Genomic DNA, 19,790 nt, shown 5'->3' with positions numbered 1-19,790 from the left:
TCTCCAGAGTAGAGACAGCAGGCTTCTGCTCTCTGTTCTTAGTAGAACAGGTAGAATCTCTGAACTTCTGCTGCTTCTGCTCTCTGAACTTAGTAGAAGTGTAGAATCTCAATTCCTAGATTTTGTTATTTTTACTCTGAGGTGGAGGTTGTTTCCCAGCATGTCTATGTTTCTTGCTCTCTTTTCCATAGTAATGATTGCTTATGAAGAACAAGTTGGTTTAGAATAGGATGAGCTGCACCATCCCTCAATTAATGCACCCACCCACCTGGTAGTTGAGCTCCATATGGTCTTGGATTAGGAATGAGAGAACTTGCAAAGCTCTTGCTTCTGTCAGGCCTCCAAAATCAAGACTCTCCTCAGTGTGTTTTAGCTTTGCCTCAGAGTAACCCAGTTATAATTATTCCAACTGAAGGAGCCTTTCCAAGCCCTAATCTTTTAACTGAAACCACTGAAGTTTGGGACAAGGGATCTGGTTTCAATAGGACCTCCACACATCTTCCCACTCCACCTTCTCTCCCAGCTGTGCTCACTCTTCATTTGATTCTTCTCAAAAGAGATGCCCCTTGTCCACTGCTGAAAGGGAGCTGTGTGGAAAGCCTTTGGTGCTGCCACAACCACTTCAAACTAGAGGCCAGTTAAATGCTATTTCTTCTTGCCTGGTGGGCTGTCCTTACTAGTGTGCTCCTTGACTATCCCATTTGGCATGATGGAAAAGCTACAGATCTGAGCTACTGAAACCTATCATTTGTCATCCATCTACTTTTTTCCATTAATATTAATTTATTAATGTGAAGTTGCTTCTGATATGTATTTTTGGAAAATCCAAACTAGGTCCACTATCATGAAATTTGGAGCCATGACTCATTTAAAAAATTATCACAGATGGCACTAGGACAAGAATGGTCTTGATTATCTATTTAGAGAATAAGAATGAATTACTGGTTTTGTTTACTCCAGTAGCCCATCTAGCCCAGTTGCCCTTGGCTGATGAGTAGATGATGCTTGCAAAAAGACTGGAAGAAATAGAAAAAGTGTAGGATTTCCTAACTTCTGGCAGTCAGAGGATATGGGAATTTCCTAAACCAGAAATTTCACTGGATTGCATCATCATGTTTATTGGCCATTGATGGACTTGTCGACCATAAATTGTCTGATCCATTTTGAACTTTCTTGAACCTCCACATCATCCTTTGATAACAGTCCAAAGAGCCTTTTTTAGTAAAATAGCTTTTGCAATAAAAAGGAGAACATACACAAATTCCTGTTTAGTCTGGAAGCTGCCTTCTGTCTAGGAGAGCTGAGACCTATTTTTCCCAATACTTTCTTGCTGCAATTTAGAAACACAGATCTTAAAAATAATTTTTTGAAAATAATTTAATCTTACGGTTTTCTTTCAGTTCAGATTTTTTTGCCTGTGTTCATTCGGTTTTGTGGACTGAGCACTAATTTCCTGTGTCATGTGCAACCCTGCAAACTTGAAAAAAATTCCCTGCTGTGTTTTTTCATGACAGATCGAAAATGGAAATGAACTGTGTGTTGGAGGTTAGAGTGTGCCTCCAGATTTGTTTCTCTCTCTTTTGTTTTCCTTCTTGTTATTTATTTTTCTTTCCTATTTGTCTCAATTTTCATTCATTTCTCTTCTGTTCTCATACATCCGCTCTGGTTCCCCTTGAATTCTGGTGGTAGGATGGAATTGGATCTATGTACAAAAGCAAAGTATTATTACATTAGGTTATTTTTATATTCTCCAGAAATCTTGAAACAGACATATATTACACTCTATTGGAAAAGGGAAAATGAAGAGGAAAAGAAAGAGTATATAGTACTACTGGTTTATTTTCTATTTTTTTTCCAGGAAATGGATATTTGCCCCAGACAAAGACTAGAGGATGTTGGCCAAATACCTTCAGTTAACACCAAAATGTTTTGAAGTGAATTTAGAGAAGATTGGCCTCAGTTAGCATTAATAATAAATGAAATTAATCTAAAGTCATTGCAGTCACGTACTGTCCATCAGTTTTGTTGTGTGTTTAAGCACTGCTTATCCATCATTTAAAGAGGGACTCACACAGGATGCTTTCCTGCTGTGCTGACTCACTCCTGGTAGTCTAAAAAATGAAAAGGGGCATGTATGCTTCCTGATTTTCACATTCCTTTTAACACTTTTAAAACAAAATGTTTTGGATTCTCTTTGTCTGCCAAAAGGTGAAGTTTTCATTTAATCATCAGACTGGAGTAATTTTGAAACTGCTTTACTGTGATTGTTTTCATCTTTAATCACCGTGTCTTCATGCACTGTAGTACTCAGGAAGTAAGAGGCCTGGGAAATTGCAAATAAACCCTGTATGGCTTGTAAGACCCTCCTTCATTAGAGGGTCCCCTGCCCGCCAGATAATGTGTGCTAGGTGGTCAAGTGATTCAGCTTAGCTCATGTTTCATTGCCTGTGCTCTCTGCCTGCTTGTGTACAAATGAATTAAAAATGGAACAGGTGAGGTGTGTAGTACTTCTGAGAAAAACACAAAGTCATTTGCATCAGAACTGATGTGCCAAACAACCACTCTAAAATCAAAGATCTGTAGAGCAAAACAAACCAACCAGTAATAAGGAAATCTGGTAGCTCATGTCAGATGCACAATGTCCATTACTCTTAGAAAGCCCAAAGAAACTAAAGCTCTCCCATGCCTGCCCAGCCCTGAGGTGTGAAAGCCAGACAAAAATGACTTAGGGGGAAAAGTAAATTGAGAGCAATAAAGGATAAAAAGCTGAAATCCACCAAGTTACCAAGCTAAGTTGTTGTGTTAAAATGCAAAAGAAGGAATATGGTTTCATTGACAAGAGCCTTATGCCCTGAAAGGTGTAGAGATTCCCTTCCAGCTCATCTCAGAGCTGGACACATCCTAGGCATGCCTGGACCAGCTATCAGGCATTTGATGAGGTCAGTGCTAGGTCACTTTTTGATTGAAGAGAGGTTTCTGGCTCCTGCGTTTGTGAGCACAGTCACAGGCTGTGCATAACTGATGCAGTGGGAAATTGTCCCTGTACATGACCTGAACTTTGCTTCTCAGAGAGGAGGAAAATGCTGCCATTACTGTCCTGGTACAAACTATGCACTGCCTCCCTCTGCTGCTCCCTCCCTCTTTAGTGCCCGCTCCAGGTCAGGCAGCACAGACACTGCAGGGTTTCAGAGGCTCTTTGACATGTCCTGCACTTGTACTGAACCCTTATTCCAGGCATAAGAAAACCATTTATGTGAATGCATGGTAGTCACAGCTCATCCCTGAAACTCAAGGAGAACAACAGGACCTTTCCTTCTGCCAGACAGGAATGGTGTTTCAGGCACTTGAGGGGGGGGGGGGGGGGGGCATTGATAATGAAAGTTGCAGAGGGCTTAGGGTCCTGGATTTTCCAAATCTGGGGACTTACAGTTCATATGCAAGTATCATCTTCTGCCTAAGCAGATAGAAGAGAAACTGTGGTCATGTGAGGACCCAGGAGCATCTGTCCTCATGCAAAGTAGGTGCCTAGAGGAACATTTCAAAATACTTTGACATATCTATTCCAAAAGATACAGGGAATTGGAATCAGATTATAGGAGGAAGCCGTACCTCTACGGTATACACAAATATTTGCTCTTGCCATCAGTGAAGGGTGTTCTGTGTCAGTTTCATTTGATGGGGATGATGACACATTTTAAGGCTCCCATTCTCACCATCACATGGCTTCACGTCCCTGCATTTTAGTCATTTCAGAGCAGTGCATCACCACCCCACTGGCTCATGCTGCGCTCTGTGTTTAGCAGCACATATTTATGACATGGGGAGTGAAGAATGAAGTCTAACTCAAGTCCTTAACTAACCCGTAAGTTAGGGAGGGGATTAACTGCCTACTGCAATCTTCTACTAAGTATTAATCACTTAACATTATTTTCATTTTTTTGAAAAGTCTTTTGCTGCCTTAGTATGTCAACACACAACTGGATTTGAAATCACAGCATTTGAGGGACTGCTGATACACTGCTGTTGTTAGGTTGACAAGGGACCTGTTGTGTTACTTTCTGGGTGAAGGAAGAAGTACATGTGGATGTGCTACAGCTATCAAGGTTTGCTCTTGCTTTACAAACCTGTCTTCCTGGCTGTGGTAGAGTTAAAAAAATAATTACAAGTTTTTCAAAGGATCACCCACATACACATGGTATGAGAGCTCTTTTCTTTGTTGGTTTCATTTTATTTGTACATGACTCACTCTTGGCAAAATGAGTGAGCCTCATGAGCCTGTAAAAATTCTGTTTGGATTAAATGATTTGCATTAAATGATTTATAACTGCAAGAAGACTTTAATATTCCTGTAATTCCTTAAGGAAAAACAAACTGATCTTATTCTTTCAAGTAGCTATTGCTTTCACGCCTGTTACTTCAGACGCCATCTTACTCGCTCAAGCTGATAGCTGCTAATGAGACTCTGGGTACTTCTTCCTTGCTTTCCCTGCCTCATGAATTAGAGATGGGTGGTGGGGATGTACTGTCATCTTTTTCTGAGAACATTCTTCTGAGCGTCACTGAAGGCCAGGAAACCTACAGCCTCCCAGACCTGCTTGCCTTGCTAAGAGCAAGGAGCAGCATTTGTGCTGGCCTGAGGTGGGGTGATCATGTTTCTGAGACCCAATTTACCCCGGTTTTGTAGCCCAGAGGCCCATCAGTCTTCATTTTCCTGTCAGAGCTGGTGTGCTGGTTACAGCCACCTCATTCCTGACTCCTGCATGGATCAGCTGTCAGCTGCCCTCACACCCTGACCCTTGGTTCTCCAAGCTCAGAGATGTGGGGGCAAGGGGAGCGCCCTCACTGGGCATTCCTGCAGAGAGGGGACTGCCAGCCGCCGGCAGCCACCGATGCTGCCCGCACCCTTGGGTTAGAGCCTCGCAGCAGGGTGTGCCTGGTCAAAGCCCATGGGAAAAGCATGCGAGTCAACAGCGGGACAATCCAGCCGGATGCGGGACGTGCCATCAACAAGCCCTTTAACTTCGTGTTTGCGCAGCGCCGCGACTGCCCTGGCTGCCCACTCCAGAGGCTGAGGCGCGGCACAGTTGTTAGCGGGGGCGCTGCCTTCGGCCTCAGAGCTCGGGGAATCCTCCTCCTTTCCCGCGCCCGTGTCCCTCTGACAGGACGACCCGCGGTCGCGGGATTTTACTACTCGAAGAAGAAAAGCGCCGCGGTCCCCGCGCAGCGGCTCCCCCGGGGCCCGCAGCCGCTCGCCGCGCCCGCACCTCTCCGCCCGAGTCCCCGGGGCGAAGCGGTGACCGGCGGCGCCCCGGGGCCCGCCCTGCCGGGCACCGCCCGCGGGGCCGCGGCGCAGCCGGGGGGATCCCGGCTCCAGCGGCGCTACAAGTGGCCGCCGGGGGCGGTTTCGGCTCCGGCTCCGCCGCGGTTTCCCTCCGCCCCGCGCCCGCCTACCGGCGACCCTCTCCGCGGCGCGGAGGGGCCGCGGGGCGCGTTGCGTAACGCGGCGCTGGGCTCCGCTCCGCCGCGCGTCGCTCGGGGCGGCGGGAGGCGCGGCGAGGCGGGTCGGCTGGCCGCGGCCGGAGGTGAGCGGTGGCGGCGGGGCGGGCGGGGCCGGGCCGGGCCGGGCCGGGGGGGCGCAGCGCGGCGCGGCGTGTGCGCGGCCCCGCGGGAGGCGGCGGCGCAGGCGGGGGGAATCCAGGTCACGTCCGCATCCAGACGGCGGCTGGCGGGAGGGACGCGGCGAGAGGCACCGCACCGCACCGCGCCCGGGAGGGGCAGGCGCGGGGCAGGCGCTCCGCCGGTAAGTGCCGCGAGTCAGTCCCCGGGCTGCCGCTCGGCGGGCAGCGCGCCCGACCGCGGGCGTGGGCGAGCGGGGGGTGCCGGCTCCGCAGGTTGGCGTCCCGGAGCGCCCCCGGGCAGCTGCGGGGCGAGCGCGGGGGAGCCGAGCCGCGCTCCCCGGCCACTCACTATATTTAGCCGTCACCGGCGGGGAGAGCGGCGGCAGCGGCGCGCAAACGCTGCCGGGGACGGAGCTCCGCCGGCCCGTCGGGGCGCCGCCCGCCCGCCCGCAGCAGCAGCAGCAGCAGCAGCAGCATCCGGGGGTGGCGGGGGGCGAACGGCGGCGCGGCCCGGCGGGGAGGGCAGGGAGGGAGGCAGGGAGGGAGCCGCGGCACCGCCGGTATTCATCACCGCGGGGGGAGCGGCGGCGTGCGCGGCTGCCGGCGCTTCCTGATTTATTTATGTTTGCAGCATAGGTGGTATTTCCCCGTTAAGAGTTTATCCATTGAAGTTTTGTATTTGACTTTCTAAAGCGGCGGCGACAAGAACGGCAGAAATCCGCGAAGTTAAAAAGCCAAATGTGTTAATTGTTAGCTGGATATAGAGGAGGAAGGCTTGTAGTGGGTGGATTGATCAGGCAGCGTCCGAGTAAAAAAGAAAAGGCAAAATTGTCGGCGAGGTGCCGGTAGGAAGGAGGGATCGCACCTGTTCCGGTGAGTGGTAGGAGCCCCATTGCCCCGTGGTCCCCCGAAACCTTGTTTACCCTCCTGTGATGCGGATGGAGGAAGGCGAAACACAGGTTAAAAATGCTGTAAAAATACCAGGTCCGACCAGGAAGGCAAACGGGACATTTTTTTCTACAATATAAGCTGTGTTCCCTTTAGTATTTTAACACAGAATTCGTGCATTCGAACTGAGCCATCTGCTAGTTATAGTAACATATTTAGCGTTTATTTACAAAACTTAGTCTGTCGTAAATATATGCTTGCATAATTGATAGACTGGATATTTTTGTGAAAAATGGTTTGTTTTCCTTTTACAGTTCAGTTCTACTTGTGTGTTGAGACAATTTTCTAGATTTTCTGGTTCCTGTTTTCCCTTCTGAATAAACATATGAGAAGAAAAAACAAAACAACAGAGCAAAGGGTTTGCTCTTTTACAAGAAATTTCTGTAATAACAAGGTAATTTTCAGGAGATTTTACCATAATCAATGCAGTTGCATTGATTAGTTGCGTTGCCTCACAGAGAGGCTTGAGTTCTGTCTCTTATTTGAACTCTAAATATCCCAGCTATCTGACTGTATAGCCATTTTAAAGTGAAGAACCTGGAGGAAATCACTGGAAAGTATAGCCCTTCACTTTCTCATAGAACAGCTGTTTAAAGTGCAATAACAACAAAAGTTTTGTGAAACTGCGTTTGCCTACTTCCTTCCTGACAAGGCTTTTTTTCTTTTCTGCCAACTGGCACGAAATCACCCTTCATATTAGTCCCAGGACCCTTAAATTAGTCTCAGCCTTCTTCCAGTTTATTTGAATTGGTGACCTTTGGATGAGCTGGTGTGTTCCATTGTTACTTGCTAATGATGGAATAATCTAGTCCTGACGTACCAGTTGTGAAACCGAGGGCGCTGCTGCTGGATGGAAATTCAAATGTCTTATGGCTCCATGGTGGAAAAGGCAGGATTTAGCTGTGGTTTTCATCTGCTTTTAACTCTGTGGACTCTGATTTCCAGAACTTAAAGGGCTCAAACCGAAATCTGTTAGAGTTGATGGAAAATCTGCCATTGATTTTTACTGGTTTTGGATAAAGTCTTGTATGAGCTGGTGTTGAGCTCATCATGGCTACTTCAAATTGTTCAGTCCTTTTGAAATTCTTTGCATATCCAAGTCATTATGTAAAGTCATTTTTTTGTGTGCTGTCTCTTTCTTTGTGAGAATGTTCTTTTGCTTAGTAGAAAGTGGTGGTGTTTTTATTTGCTCTCTTACATACTGCAGCATTAATTTTATTATCTGATCATTTCCTATTATGTGAGTATGACGTGGGCAATTTTGGAAAAATTGAAAGTGCTTTTACTGAAGGCTGCTTACACTGAAGACAGGTTTCTTCAAGTGTTTTTCAATGACCTTGCAGCAGCGGGACATCTTATGTCATAAGACATGCTTTCTCTGATGTCCATGTTGTACTTCCCTTGTCCAGTATATATGATTGTTTGCTGTCTTTTGTGCTTTTGGGTTTTTTCCTTACAAATGTGAAGGGGAGAAAGTTGTTAGTGATAACAGATACTGGTGTTCTGTGAAGAAGCTTGCAGAATAACACATACCTGTGGTAGGCATATATCCTCTCCTGGCTTCCCTGTTGTTGATGATGAGCAGGATTTTTCCTCTTGGCTATATGTAAAACCCCAGCCAAGAGAAAGTAGGGAGGAGAAGGACTGCTAAACTTAAATCATGGAAATTTGTCAGAGTTTGTTGTCTAGTGTAGCCTGTCTTGAAATTTGATTCCATTTGGAAGGAAGTCAAGGGATGAAACCTCAAAAAAACCCACCTGATTTGAGGCAGGACGTCCTCCAGCAAGAATCTCATTTGCCACCGGAAGGGTGAGACCAGGAATTTTGGCTCCTTGGAAAAGGAAATTATGGAGCTCATTATCTTTCCACCATCATATTCTGGTTTACTGATTTGGGGTTTGCTTGTTACTTAAAGTTGAAGAAGGCAAAAGAGACATGCATGTGAAAGAAGCTCAGGTAAATAGGCTGAGATGAGGGAAGGCAGGTGAAACACAATTACTGTGAGCCCTCATGCCTTGGATTTCCTTCTAGGACTTGGAAAGTGCTAATTTTCCCAGCCAAACTAATTTGCTCTTAAATGAGAGATGGCTGTTGTGGCAGAAAGCAGAGCTGTACTGCAAGGTGCAGGGTAGCAGTGCAGAGCTCCATCTTTTCTCCATCTTGTCCTTTTTCCTGTGGGATTTCCAAAACCCATGAGAATCTGGCCTCTGGAGGAAGGGTGGAGATAGTGCTGGGGCATTCTCCACCTACCTTCAGGGACTGAGGCAGCACATCCATGCCTTGGGTTTGCAGAGATTATGGCCAGGATCTAAATGTGTGAATTCTCTGTCGGAACGGGTCAGAGGATCAATCAGGAAGGATTTTCCTAATATTTCCACAGTTCATCTTCATTCCCTTCTTTCCAAATATCAGAAATGTAATACTAGATTCTCTCCTGCATGGCCCCATTTAAGTAAATAAATAAAAGCTGTTTGGTAACTCTTCAGGTATATGACAGCAGAATTCTGCCAAGTCACCGAGGTGCTTTCCTTCTATCTGCTTAACTGAAGGAATGCCTCTGGGTGGGTGAGGAAATCATAGTCCAGGGAACTCCTTGGCTTAATTTAGCCCATCAAAAAAGTTAGCAGAATAATTCACATGGCCACTAATGTGGCAGTACTGCTGCTGGCGTTTTTTAAACTTTTCATTAATGGTGCAGTGGAGAAATAATCTCCCTTCTTAGGGATGAGCTAGGATTTTATGTATTGTACAGGGATAACTAAACAAACAATGCATGTGTTATGAGAACCTTCGTCATTAAAATCAAGGGCAGACTATAAATTTCTGTGTAAAGATTAAACAATTGTATTCCTTTAATTCTGTGTTATTCCATCAGTTGTATGTGGTCCAAGAGGACATTCTGAATAAAGTAATTGTGTCTTGCATAAGTTGTTTCTCTCATTTAATTCACAACAAGTGAATGAGATTGTTTCCACTATTCATCACTACTTAATTTAAATATGGTCGTGGTAGGGGGACAATGCAAGTAAAAAGACTGGTTGGAAAAGTTGTGTCTGTTGTTAACCTTTTCAGTGTATGGTCACACTGCCAAAGTACATGTAAGCCTGCAACTAGAGAGGAGTAAATTGAAAGCAAATAAAATGGGGTTTTTTGACATACAAAAGTTAACCTGAGAATTCAATTTTGAATGCCTTTGGTAATAAAAATTCTTATTTTACTCTAACCCATTTTAGCTTATTAGAAATTAAATATCCTGTGAAACTAGTGAACTAATGAAAGAATAAAGGATTAAACCACAGTTTAAAAAATACTTTATATCCTCACATGTCTTAAATATAGAGAAGCTGTAATAATTTTTACTGATGCACTAAAATACTCTTATGTTATAATTAGATTGTAGGCATGAAAGTGGTGTGATCATTCAAAACTACAGAACTGTTCTGTGTCCTCTGGTGAACCTAACCCAATAAGTTAGGGTTCTGTTTTTCCATTGGAAGAAATAAAAGGACTGATTATCAAGCTGCCTAACAGTAAGGTAGAAAACAGAGCAAGAAGATCAATGTCTCATCAAGTGTATTTAAAGCCAAACCAAGCATAAGTCTTTCTTCTTCTGGGTGGAGTGAAGTTGGTACATGTAGAACTAAAAATCACTTGTATGTTTGCATACACAATGATTACTGTTTTATCTCGGGCAGAAGTTCATTCTGCTCACCTGCTAATTTTTTTTTTTTCATTTTTGATGTTCGACTGTCTTGGATACTTCATGAGAGTTGGTTGGCATGAACTGCATGCCACAGGTACAGCACCAATGTTGCTTGACAGTAAGATGTGCTTTGCAAGAGCTGTGGTGTAGGAAAATAAAGGAGCTCTTTGAAGAAAATTAGAAGTATCTGTCAACTACGTAAGTAGTTGGATCCTTGAACAATTGCTCACTAACTGATATCTTAGTGACATGCATATGCATGAACCATTTTCAAAACATTCACAAGAAAAAATATACTTCTGTGGGTAAGAAGAGCTTTTTTCATCACCATTGCAAGTTGGCTTCCTTGAGTTGTGTGTCATGTTTGCTGTGATTATCTACATCTGTACAAGGTTCTTGAACTGTGGGCCTTTTCCTTTCTTACATTTTCATTTGTAGACCTTCACATCTTTCTTCCCCTGACTTGGTTTTGCACCTTGGCCCCCTTTAGTATCCTGTTATCTCCACACCTCCCACTCATGACTTTGCATTGTTTCTCTTGATTCTGCTATGCCAGCTCCTTGCCATATGCTCCAGCCCAGCTGTACTTTGGCAGGTGTGGAGTGCTGCTGCTGCTTGGTTTCCTACCAGTGGAAAGAATGAGCACTAATAAATTGAAGCTATTTCTTCTTTAGCATTGCTTTTTTCCACTGACCTTTAGCACAAAATCATTCCTGGTTCATTTGCCTACCTTCTTGCAACTTTTGACAGGTAGGATTGCTTTCATGTGACTTTGTTCTGTTTTCTAGCTTTACATTAAAATAGTTTTATTCCCATGATTTATTAACTTGTCCCTGGCTCTGTTTTAAAGATGTATGAAATATTAAAAATAAAAAAGATGTGGTATGTTTGTGTGCAAGGTGCTTCAAAGTATAATTATGAGCTGTAGCATTTATGTATAATTCTTAAAATAACTGTGTTCCTCCTTTCAGGAAATTGAAGGGTTTATCTTGAGCCTTCTTTTATAAGTTAGGTGTCTTGCTTTCCACACTGCATTTTTTCTCATTAAAAGAAGATAAAGTGAAATGCATTATCCAGTTAGATAAACAGGGAAAGAGTCTGTACAGGGTTGTATCTGTGTAATTCCAGAATATACATGAGCACGCACATATGCACTGAAAGAATATTCCCCTGCAGAGTATTTGTGACAAATTTAATTATTAAAGCAAAATAATTACTCAATTAAATATTAAAGTATAATTTTATTTCTAAAAATACAGAGAAAATTGTGTCTGGAACAGAGAGTGCTTCCTGTGCAGTGCTGAACTGCATGTATTTTGTGTTGTGCCCAATTCACTGATGTGACTTACTGAAGTGATTTATTTTATTGAAATTTTCTATGTGACCAGAATAAAACAGCTTGGGCCAGAGGACCAACTATTTAACTGCAGAAGTTGCTGATTATTAAGGTTAAAGAAAGGAGAAGAAATACCATAATTAGGGTTTGATATGCAGCTTTAATTCAGGCATCTTTGAATATATGCAAGTAAACTAAGCTTTAGAGTCCATGGATGGTATTACTTCTCTTTTCAGGGTGTCTAGCCCTATGTAATAATTGCCATCCTTGAAACCTCCTCTTAAATTTATTTGAAACCAGGAAACTTAGGATCAGATCAAAGGGAATGCAGTTGGTTATGTAGAGTATTGTGGGCATGTGGTCCTTGCCTGTGCGTTACCCATGTGTAACAGTAATTTTTCACTGGTTGTGAATTTTAGTTGAAAATCACCTCTGCACCATGAAGGTATCTAACCTGACTACCCAACTTTGTATTTAATTGTTGCAAACTGTTTAGCTCTCTTTATTTCTCTTGCTTCTCCTGTTTCCCCTGCCCCAAGTCCCATGCCTCAGACACTTTGCACTTTTCTCCTTTGCCAGAAATGGGAGAGGGATGCTAAAGACATTTCATTTTTTTGAAGAGTCTTATGCATGGAGATAGCATCCTTGACCTTCTTTCCTCTTAGAATATCCTGTCAGTTGGTCCAGTTCTTGTCCCACTCGCCGTTTTGTTGGCCAGAACCTGTGCTTTTGCCTTCTTGACTTTTTGCATTACCGAGTATTGAGTTATTTGGGGTTTTTTTTTTCTTCAGTCCCACTGCCATTTGGCACCTCCCTCCCTGGCAGCCCTACTGGGCAGTTCTGCTGGCTGTGTGTGTGAGCACTGCCCCGTGCTGTGAGACTTGGACAAAAATGCTGATAGCCTCCGTAGCCTTCAAAAATGCATGAAGCCTTCTTTCTTGCCGAGTAGGTTGTTGCACAAGATACCATCTTGATGCCAGCTGTCTTCATTTGCATTGAACTCTGGGAGAACCCAGAGACTGCTGTGATAGTCAGGCCTCCTAGGAAGCCTGTGTGCTTTCATCCTCTGCCCAGGGAAGATGAATCTCACCCGCTGCCACTCTCACGGTAGGATGCGGGGAATGCGCTCGCAGCCATTCTGGCCGTGACTTTCCAGTGGGTGGATGGTGGGAGTGTGTTTTGCAAGGCAGAAGGATCTTCTACTGTTATCTCTTCAACAGACCTCATATCAAAGCACTCTTAGATTTGGGAAGTGCTTTCTGTGCTTGGAGGTTAGGCATGAATGGGAATAGCATGACCTGGGGAAAGGAAAGTGCTGGATTCTATAATTCCCAAGGGAGGAAGCGCTCTGGTCGAACTGTCTCTATAGAGCAGTTCCCTGAGCTAGCCATCCTCATCTCTTCATCCTACTTGCAGTGACATGGGTAAGTCTCCCTGCTTTGGCTCTGCAGTGGCTTCTCTTCAGTGCCACTTTCCTTGCATGGAACCATGTACATGGAAAACCATACATATATAGAGTGTGCTCCCTTCTGTTTTCAGATGTCTTAACATCTTCTCAAATACCTGATAGCTTGTAAATTCCAGAATCTGGATGAAACATTTTTTTTCCTAAATACTATGGCAAATGTTTGTGAAGCACAAATAAACTGAGGCAAGCCTCTCTCCCCCACTTTCCCTTTTTGACTAGACTTTTATTTTCACTGGGACAGCAGAATTCATCCTTGTCATAAGGTCCTTTCTTGCCAAGTTACAGGTTCTCCTCCAAGAAATAGAATTCAAGTAGTTGAAAGAAAAAGAATATAACATTTTGCATATAGAAAAAAGCCCAATCCCAAACATTTCCTTTGCTACTTCTGCAGAAATAGCATGACTCTTTGTACAGGTTGCCTAGAGGCATTGTGACATCTCCATCCTTGGGGATACTAAAAAAACAGGTGAACATGGTCCAGGGCAATCTGCTGCAGGGGGCCCTGCTTGATTGAGCAGGGTGGTGGAATGGACAGTCTGCAGTCTCAGGCATTCCCTGACTGAAACTTTCTGAAAACGTTTTGAAAGAGAATTGCCGTTCTCTTTGATAGAGCTGAGTGAAATACAAAATAATTTAAGGTAGATTCATTCAATGGAAAGTGTAGAGCACACTTTCAAATTAAGCTGGTCTGCCAGGCTTGCCCATAATAAGTTCAGGAGAGTAAAAAAAAAAAAATTATCAATTTATACCAAATTAACAGAGCAAATCATATTGCTTCTGTCTACACAAACAACTGAAGTGCCTCTGTAACTTTAAAAGGTGCTCTAAATGTATTTTCCATGCACAGATCAGAGTTATGAGCTTACTTAAAACTTAGAAAGAGAATTCATGCTCTCACCTTTCACATAAGAGGCCAATTCTCAGGATCATTGCCTTTGATCCCATAGGAAGAATCATAGGATTAAGAAGGAGCCAGAACTTGCCTGCTGTTTAGTAGTAATTTTCTGATTATACTTTGCTCATACGAATGTAAATGTAAAGAGCTAAATTTACATAAGCAGACTATTCTGTGAACCTTTGCCCTCCTCTCTCCCTCAAACTTTGCTGTCCAGTTTGGCTCCCAGTGCATTTTCAGAAGTCTCTTTCTAGGGTTACTTGCCTCTCTAGCAAGAAACCCAAGTTCTGAAAGCAAGAAAGTGGCAGAATTGCAGCCTGAGCTGCAAAAAAACCCCTGAGCTCAAGCAATCTTCCCTCTCCCATTCCTGCTACACCTGCTCACGAGGCAGCCCTGTGGGGACCAGTGTGGACACTGGCTGGCAGCCAGGCATGTACCAGACATCTCTTTACCTTTGCTCATAGATAGAGCTTATCCACAAATGGCAGCTAGAAATTCATGCCTATAATAGAAGTTCACATTAGTTTGACCTGTGTTTTACAATAACAGTGTAGGCTGCCTTTTTCCTGAAAAAAATAATTTCTCAATATTTTTACCAGTTTATTCCCTCAGCTTAGAACTAGCAGGAAGGTTTATCATCAATTTATGGTGGAGATAGAAGGGAAAGGGGAATTGGATTGCTGACAGGGTATTGCTTGCTGGCCGTGCAAACATAGTGTGCAATAAGACAAAAAGCTTGGATGCCTCTTTGTGAAGTTCAACTCCAAGCCAAATTAACTTGACCTCAGCCTCTTCAAAACGTGTCTATATAAATATAGCTGTAGTCAGTTTTGATGATCACAAGTCTGCAGCTGAATTAATTATTTGATGGTACTAGAAAGATATGTAAAGGGAGACTTTTACCACTGAAGCCCAGATCTACAAGATCCAATCTACAGACTGATTTTCTTTTCTAATGTTTTCTTGCTAAGTGTTTCCTTATACATCATGCCTAATCTTGTGAATATTTCTTTAGGTCTTGCTCCTTTTAATAGCTTTGGATGGGTGGAACATCCCATATTTTTTCAAAGATCTCCTGGAGTCAGTGAAAGCTGTTTGTGTGAACATGGGCAGCTGAAAGAAGCAAAGGCATTGTGAGCCCTGCACAGTCTTAGGATGGTCTGTGTTTGGGACATGAGAGTAGTGTGGCATTACTCTGTTTGCTTTGGAGGGTAATCTAATCTAAAAGAGCTTGAAACAATTTGCAAATTGGGACTGTGGAAACCTCAGTGTCGGGTTTTCTCTTATTTAAGAGAATAAATATTTAAACCCAGAAAGAGCATTAGGCAGGAAGAATTTGAGAGATTCAACCTGGCAGATGTTGCAAGGCATGTGGTAGAATAGGACTGAGCTTTTACCTATTGCTGTGTGAAGTTAAAATCTGCAATCTCTGTTAGGAGCTCCAGATTTCACAACACTTGGGTGATGGTGTAACAGGAAGAAGGGTGTGGGCAAAACTACAGAGCTACATATGAGTAATTCAAGACCTCACCTGTTTTCCCATATGGAGAGCAGGACAAAGTGGGGAAAGCAGATGGACAGATCAGAAGTTAGAGTTTAATCGCTTAACTTTTGTTGAGCTTATCTGTATTGAGGATAATCTTCAGGGATTTGTGTTTGCTGCATGCTTTTTGCATTTTTTTGGTGGATACATTTTGAGTCAGAAAAAATGATGTCGGGTGTCACACCTTTTATATTCTGTCTCAGCATAGCAAATCTGAGCTACTAAGTTATAGCCAGCAGATGCCAGCAGTCTTTGTGGTACTGTACTGTTAGTTTACTTGGAATTGTGTTTTCTGCAATGATGTTCCCAGTGGTGAACAAGCTACCTTTTTAATAATATCAAAGGGGTGGAATTACTGCCTCACTTCCATGTGAAAAAGTCTGAGTGAATATTACAGGCAGATTATGACCTTAAGTAGTGCCCAGAAGTGAAAGGTTGGAAAGCAAAAGCAATGATCCCTGCAATGATTTTTGAAATTGGGTCAGCATTACATGTGTTAAATAGATGCATGTCTTCCTGCAATGTTTGAAATCGGGGTCAGGACTCCAAAATGAAACTTAATGACATTGTCTTCAGTGGCTATTATGGCTGGAGAATCTAAAAAGGCAAAAATAAAGGTAGGTGATACAAGCTTGCTGTTTTCCAAAGCTCAGCAGTTTTGTGAGCAAAATTATCTGCTTACAGGGTGTTTGTAAGATGGAAGTAATTTTATCTACAGTGCTAAATTTGGAATCAGTATACCCAGCCATCTGCATCTGTGTATATGGCAAGTCTAATATCTTGATTTGGGGATTAAATTTATACCATGCTCTTATGTATTTTTCTTCAGACCCTTACCTCAGGTTTTGGTTTTGTTCTCTTTTTTCTTTTTCTGTTATAATGTGGAATCTCATTGTTGAATATTGTTGCATTTCATATTTACTGATATCTTTATGAAAAACTTGGTGAAAGTTTGTGAAAACTCAAGGCTCCTTATACTCCTATATGTCAGTTAGCCAGTGGTATTGATACTGAATGCAATTAATGCTCTTCTCTTTGTAATCCAAGCTAATGTCCTCTAATCAACATTATGTAATTCAACAAATAGAGCAAAACCTACTGAATTAAGATACTGTTCTATCCTATTATCTCTGGACGTGCAGCATAGCACATATTTTTGTATCTTCTGAACATTTTGTAGATCAGCAGCTGAATTTCTGGGAGTAAACACGTATTTTTGAGTTAATGAATTTCACTTTCTTTCAGCACTTATGTTCAACTTATGTTTCTGCTGAATTACACATTGTTAATTAAGAATAATTTTATCTCTTTGGTTAACAGAAGAAATTGGGGCATTATTAGGGTGTTGGCTATGCTGTTTCCACAACAGGTTAGCTGCTTTGATCTGGCCGTGTTGACAGTAAAATTGGGTCTTCTGCTTGGACATGTAGAAGTATGTGTTTGTTAGACTGTTATCAAATTGGAGGAAATTACTAGAATCAGTAAAGTGAAGACAGGCATAATAATGAAAATTAAGCAATGCAGGGTCACTCAGAACACTGTCACTTTGCTGATGTAATTTGTGGCTGTAAACAGAGCTCATGATGTCATGCTACAGCTATCCCAGCTCTTCTCAGTTTTGTACCATTTTCCTGTAGCTCACACAAGCCCAGTCATAGAACACTGCATTCCCTTTTGTGTACTGCTCCTTATTTAGTCTTTTTTTCTTAACGAGAAGAGATTAGGCGGCAGAGAATTCAGGCAGGATTTTGAAAAATAATTGAGTATGAAACAAGAATTAAGCTAGAAAAGACTGCAAATATACATATATATATATATATATATATACACACACACAGAGTCTATATACATCTGTTAGTGATCTTGTATTTACTGAAAGAATTGTTGAAAGGTTACTGCAAAACATGAGGGTTTTTAAAGTTTTAACAAAGTGATTTACTTCCTAGACTTTGGTCTGTGTGTGATGGAATTACCACCCTGGGAGTGGTCGATAGGAATTAAGCTGTGTAAAGCACCTGCAGCTGCGCATTATAGAATGATAAAACTTTGGTAGAATGAGGGGTAGGCAGCTACTGAAATCCCCTCTTCCATGAGCATTTTTGGTATTAGTGATATGTCCTGGTTTTGAACACTAAATGCATTTGCCCTAATTTAACTCTAGTGTAACAACATTGGGAATATGAGGCATTTCCATCATGGAAAGGAGGAAGGAAAATACATTGAAGTATTTCCTTATTTAAGTGTAATATTTTTCCTTAGTTAAACGTATGCAATAATATAAAGCAAGATACAGCAAAAATAGGATTCAGTGGTATTTGCCTAAAGTAAGCATATGCAATCTTATAAGCACTGTGTGACATTTTAGATTTTATTTAATTTTCCCTTTAAGCTTCAGACTGGAAGTTAAAGTGCCCTAAAGGAGTCTTTATTCTAGCTGAAGTGCTCTGATTGCACTGATCTTTTCTTCCTTTTCCTTTTCCTTTTAGTACTCTTTTTGGTAGTATTTGAAGGTTTGTGGTTTGTCAGGGAAGAAGTACTATCTCTCTTATTAGGAACATTGGCAGCTAAAGCTACTCAGTGCCTTTTCAGTGATCTTAACAATCACCACTCAGCCAGAAAAGGAGGAGGACCTTGCAGAATTGCAGGTTATCTGCGACCCTAATTCAGAAGTGTGTCTGTAATTTAGAAAAGTTATGGGGCAGGTTGTGGGATCCATGCTGTGGTTGGCCATCTCACTGGCTGTTTGGTTCTTCTCAAAAGAAACACTGTTTAAAATGTTACAACAGCTTTCCTGAAACTTGTGATTTAAAATCACAAGTTAAATTCATTTAAAATCACAAGTTAAATTCAATTTAACTCAAGTTAAATTTAATTTAAATCAAATAATCCGAACTCTAAGTATATGAATATTGTAAGTTGGTCAAAGCATGAGAGATCACATTTCAAGACCAGTGCTAGGAGAAGTAGACAGGGAAGAAAGGGGGGAAAAGCTACCCTGTCTCCATGTCAGAATTACCAGCTTTTTTCCCCTCTAGTTGCTTGGTATTCCAGCTGGGCAGCACTCCCCAAAATGGGGTGGTCATACCTGGGTTTGAACAGAGGTGTCGTGGTAGAACTCCAGTGCTTTTCAGTGCAAAGAAATCCAATGGGACTCTTTCATCCTCATGAATTTTTCAAATATATCCTGACATCCTTAATTTCAGAATGTGGCATGTCAAATGAAGAGCATCAGTCCTAACATTTGGAAAACACCCATTTCAACTGGATCTTTTTCTAACACAGCAGTGTTCACAAAGAAAGCAAGTTAGGTGCTTGGTGTTTTCTATATTCACATAATTCCTTATTGTTCTTAATATTATTTTTTTAAGAATCCAGCTTGTTCTCGTATAGTCCTTACAAGGAAACATTTCAGAAGAATAAATGAAAAGTCACAGTTCTTGCTGCAAAGTCACAAAGGATCACTAGATACAATTTAATTTGTCTTCTAAAACTGCTGATGAGCTTCACAGGTGTCCGGGTGGTTCTGCAGAATAGCTGGGAGTGAACTGTTTCAGGCAAAATCCTTACAGGTGAATAGTGGATGTAAGCTTATTTTTCATAATCTTCATTCTGTCATCATACTCCCCTGAGGAACTTCTGGAGCCTAGTGATGGTTTTAGAAATGTATAAGGTAGCATTAGAAATAAGATGCATATGGAAGTAGCAATAACGAAGGAGAGACTATTTCACCACTGTTGATGGTTGTCTGGAAGTGAATTTCCTGACGTTAAATTCCCAAAGTGCTAGGAGGTCATCTGATAATATATAATAAAAATGAGCAGTTTGCATCCCTATTATAATTATGGTGTTAAATTTGTGCTGCTTTCTTGCCTGAATTCCAATATGTTTGGTCTGAATTGTTTGTAAGGATAGAGTAGTAATCCATCAAGAATGACAAAATTACCATGGTCTGTTTGTGTTGTGTTGTCCAAATAAAAATCTCTTTTCTGTTTGTACCTGCATATATTTAAGACTGAATGTACCTATTTCTACGTTACCCATTTGTAAATGGTGCTTTACAGTCATATGAAAAGAGATACAGTCTTTTCAAGATCTTCCAACATATTTTTATATAATTATGTCTATTTTCTAAAGCTTTTCTGGTTTTTAGCACTTAATTAGAACAAATGCACCTAAGTGATTCAATTTTCAGTGCTGTCTGGTTACCCATGTTAAAAATTATTCTTTAACTCTGTGTGTTTGCTTTTTTGAGGATATCATGACTCATTATTTACTCGTG

The 19,790-nt window shown here is 42.1% G+C and overlaps 1 protein-coding gene across 9 annotated transcripts in view; it reads left to right on the top strand.

Annotated features, from left to right (window-relative positions):
• Nucleotides 1-19,790, top strand: part of THRB (thyroid hormone receptor beta) — a 169,437-nt gene that overhangs the window by 7,446 nt on the left and 142,201 nt on the right. For 3 of the 9 annotated variants that reach the window (XM_071429360.1, XM_071429353.1, XM_071429355.1), the window contains exon 1: nt 5,346-5,582. The exons of 3 other annotated variants lie outside the window; for them this stretch is intronic. The gene's annotated coding sequence lies outside the window, so the exon portion shown is untranslated. Of the gene's footprint in view, nt 1-5,345; nt 5,583-5,657; nt 5,801-19,790 lie in introns of those variants that run through there. 3 more of the 9 variants (XM_071429354.1, XM_071429356.1, XM_071429362.1) reach the window with 2 other exon arrangements.

Source organism: Agelaius tricolor, unplaced genomic scaffold (assembly GCF_023055355.1).
Source record: "Agelaius tricolor isolate 1412-34295 unplaced genomic scaffold, bAgeTri1.0.p SCAF_6, whole genome shotgun sequence".
Classification (NCBI taxonomy): domain Eukaryota; kingdom Metazoa; phylum Chordata; class Aves; order Passeriformes; family Icteridae; genus Agelaius; species Agelaius tricolor.
Note: the sequence above shows the minus strand (reverse complement) of the source record. Positions and strands in the feature narration are given on the sequence as shown.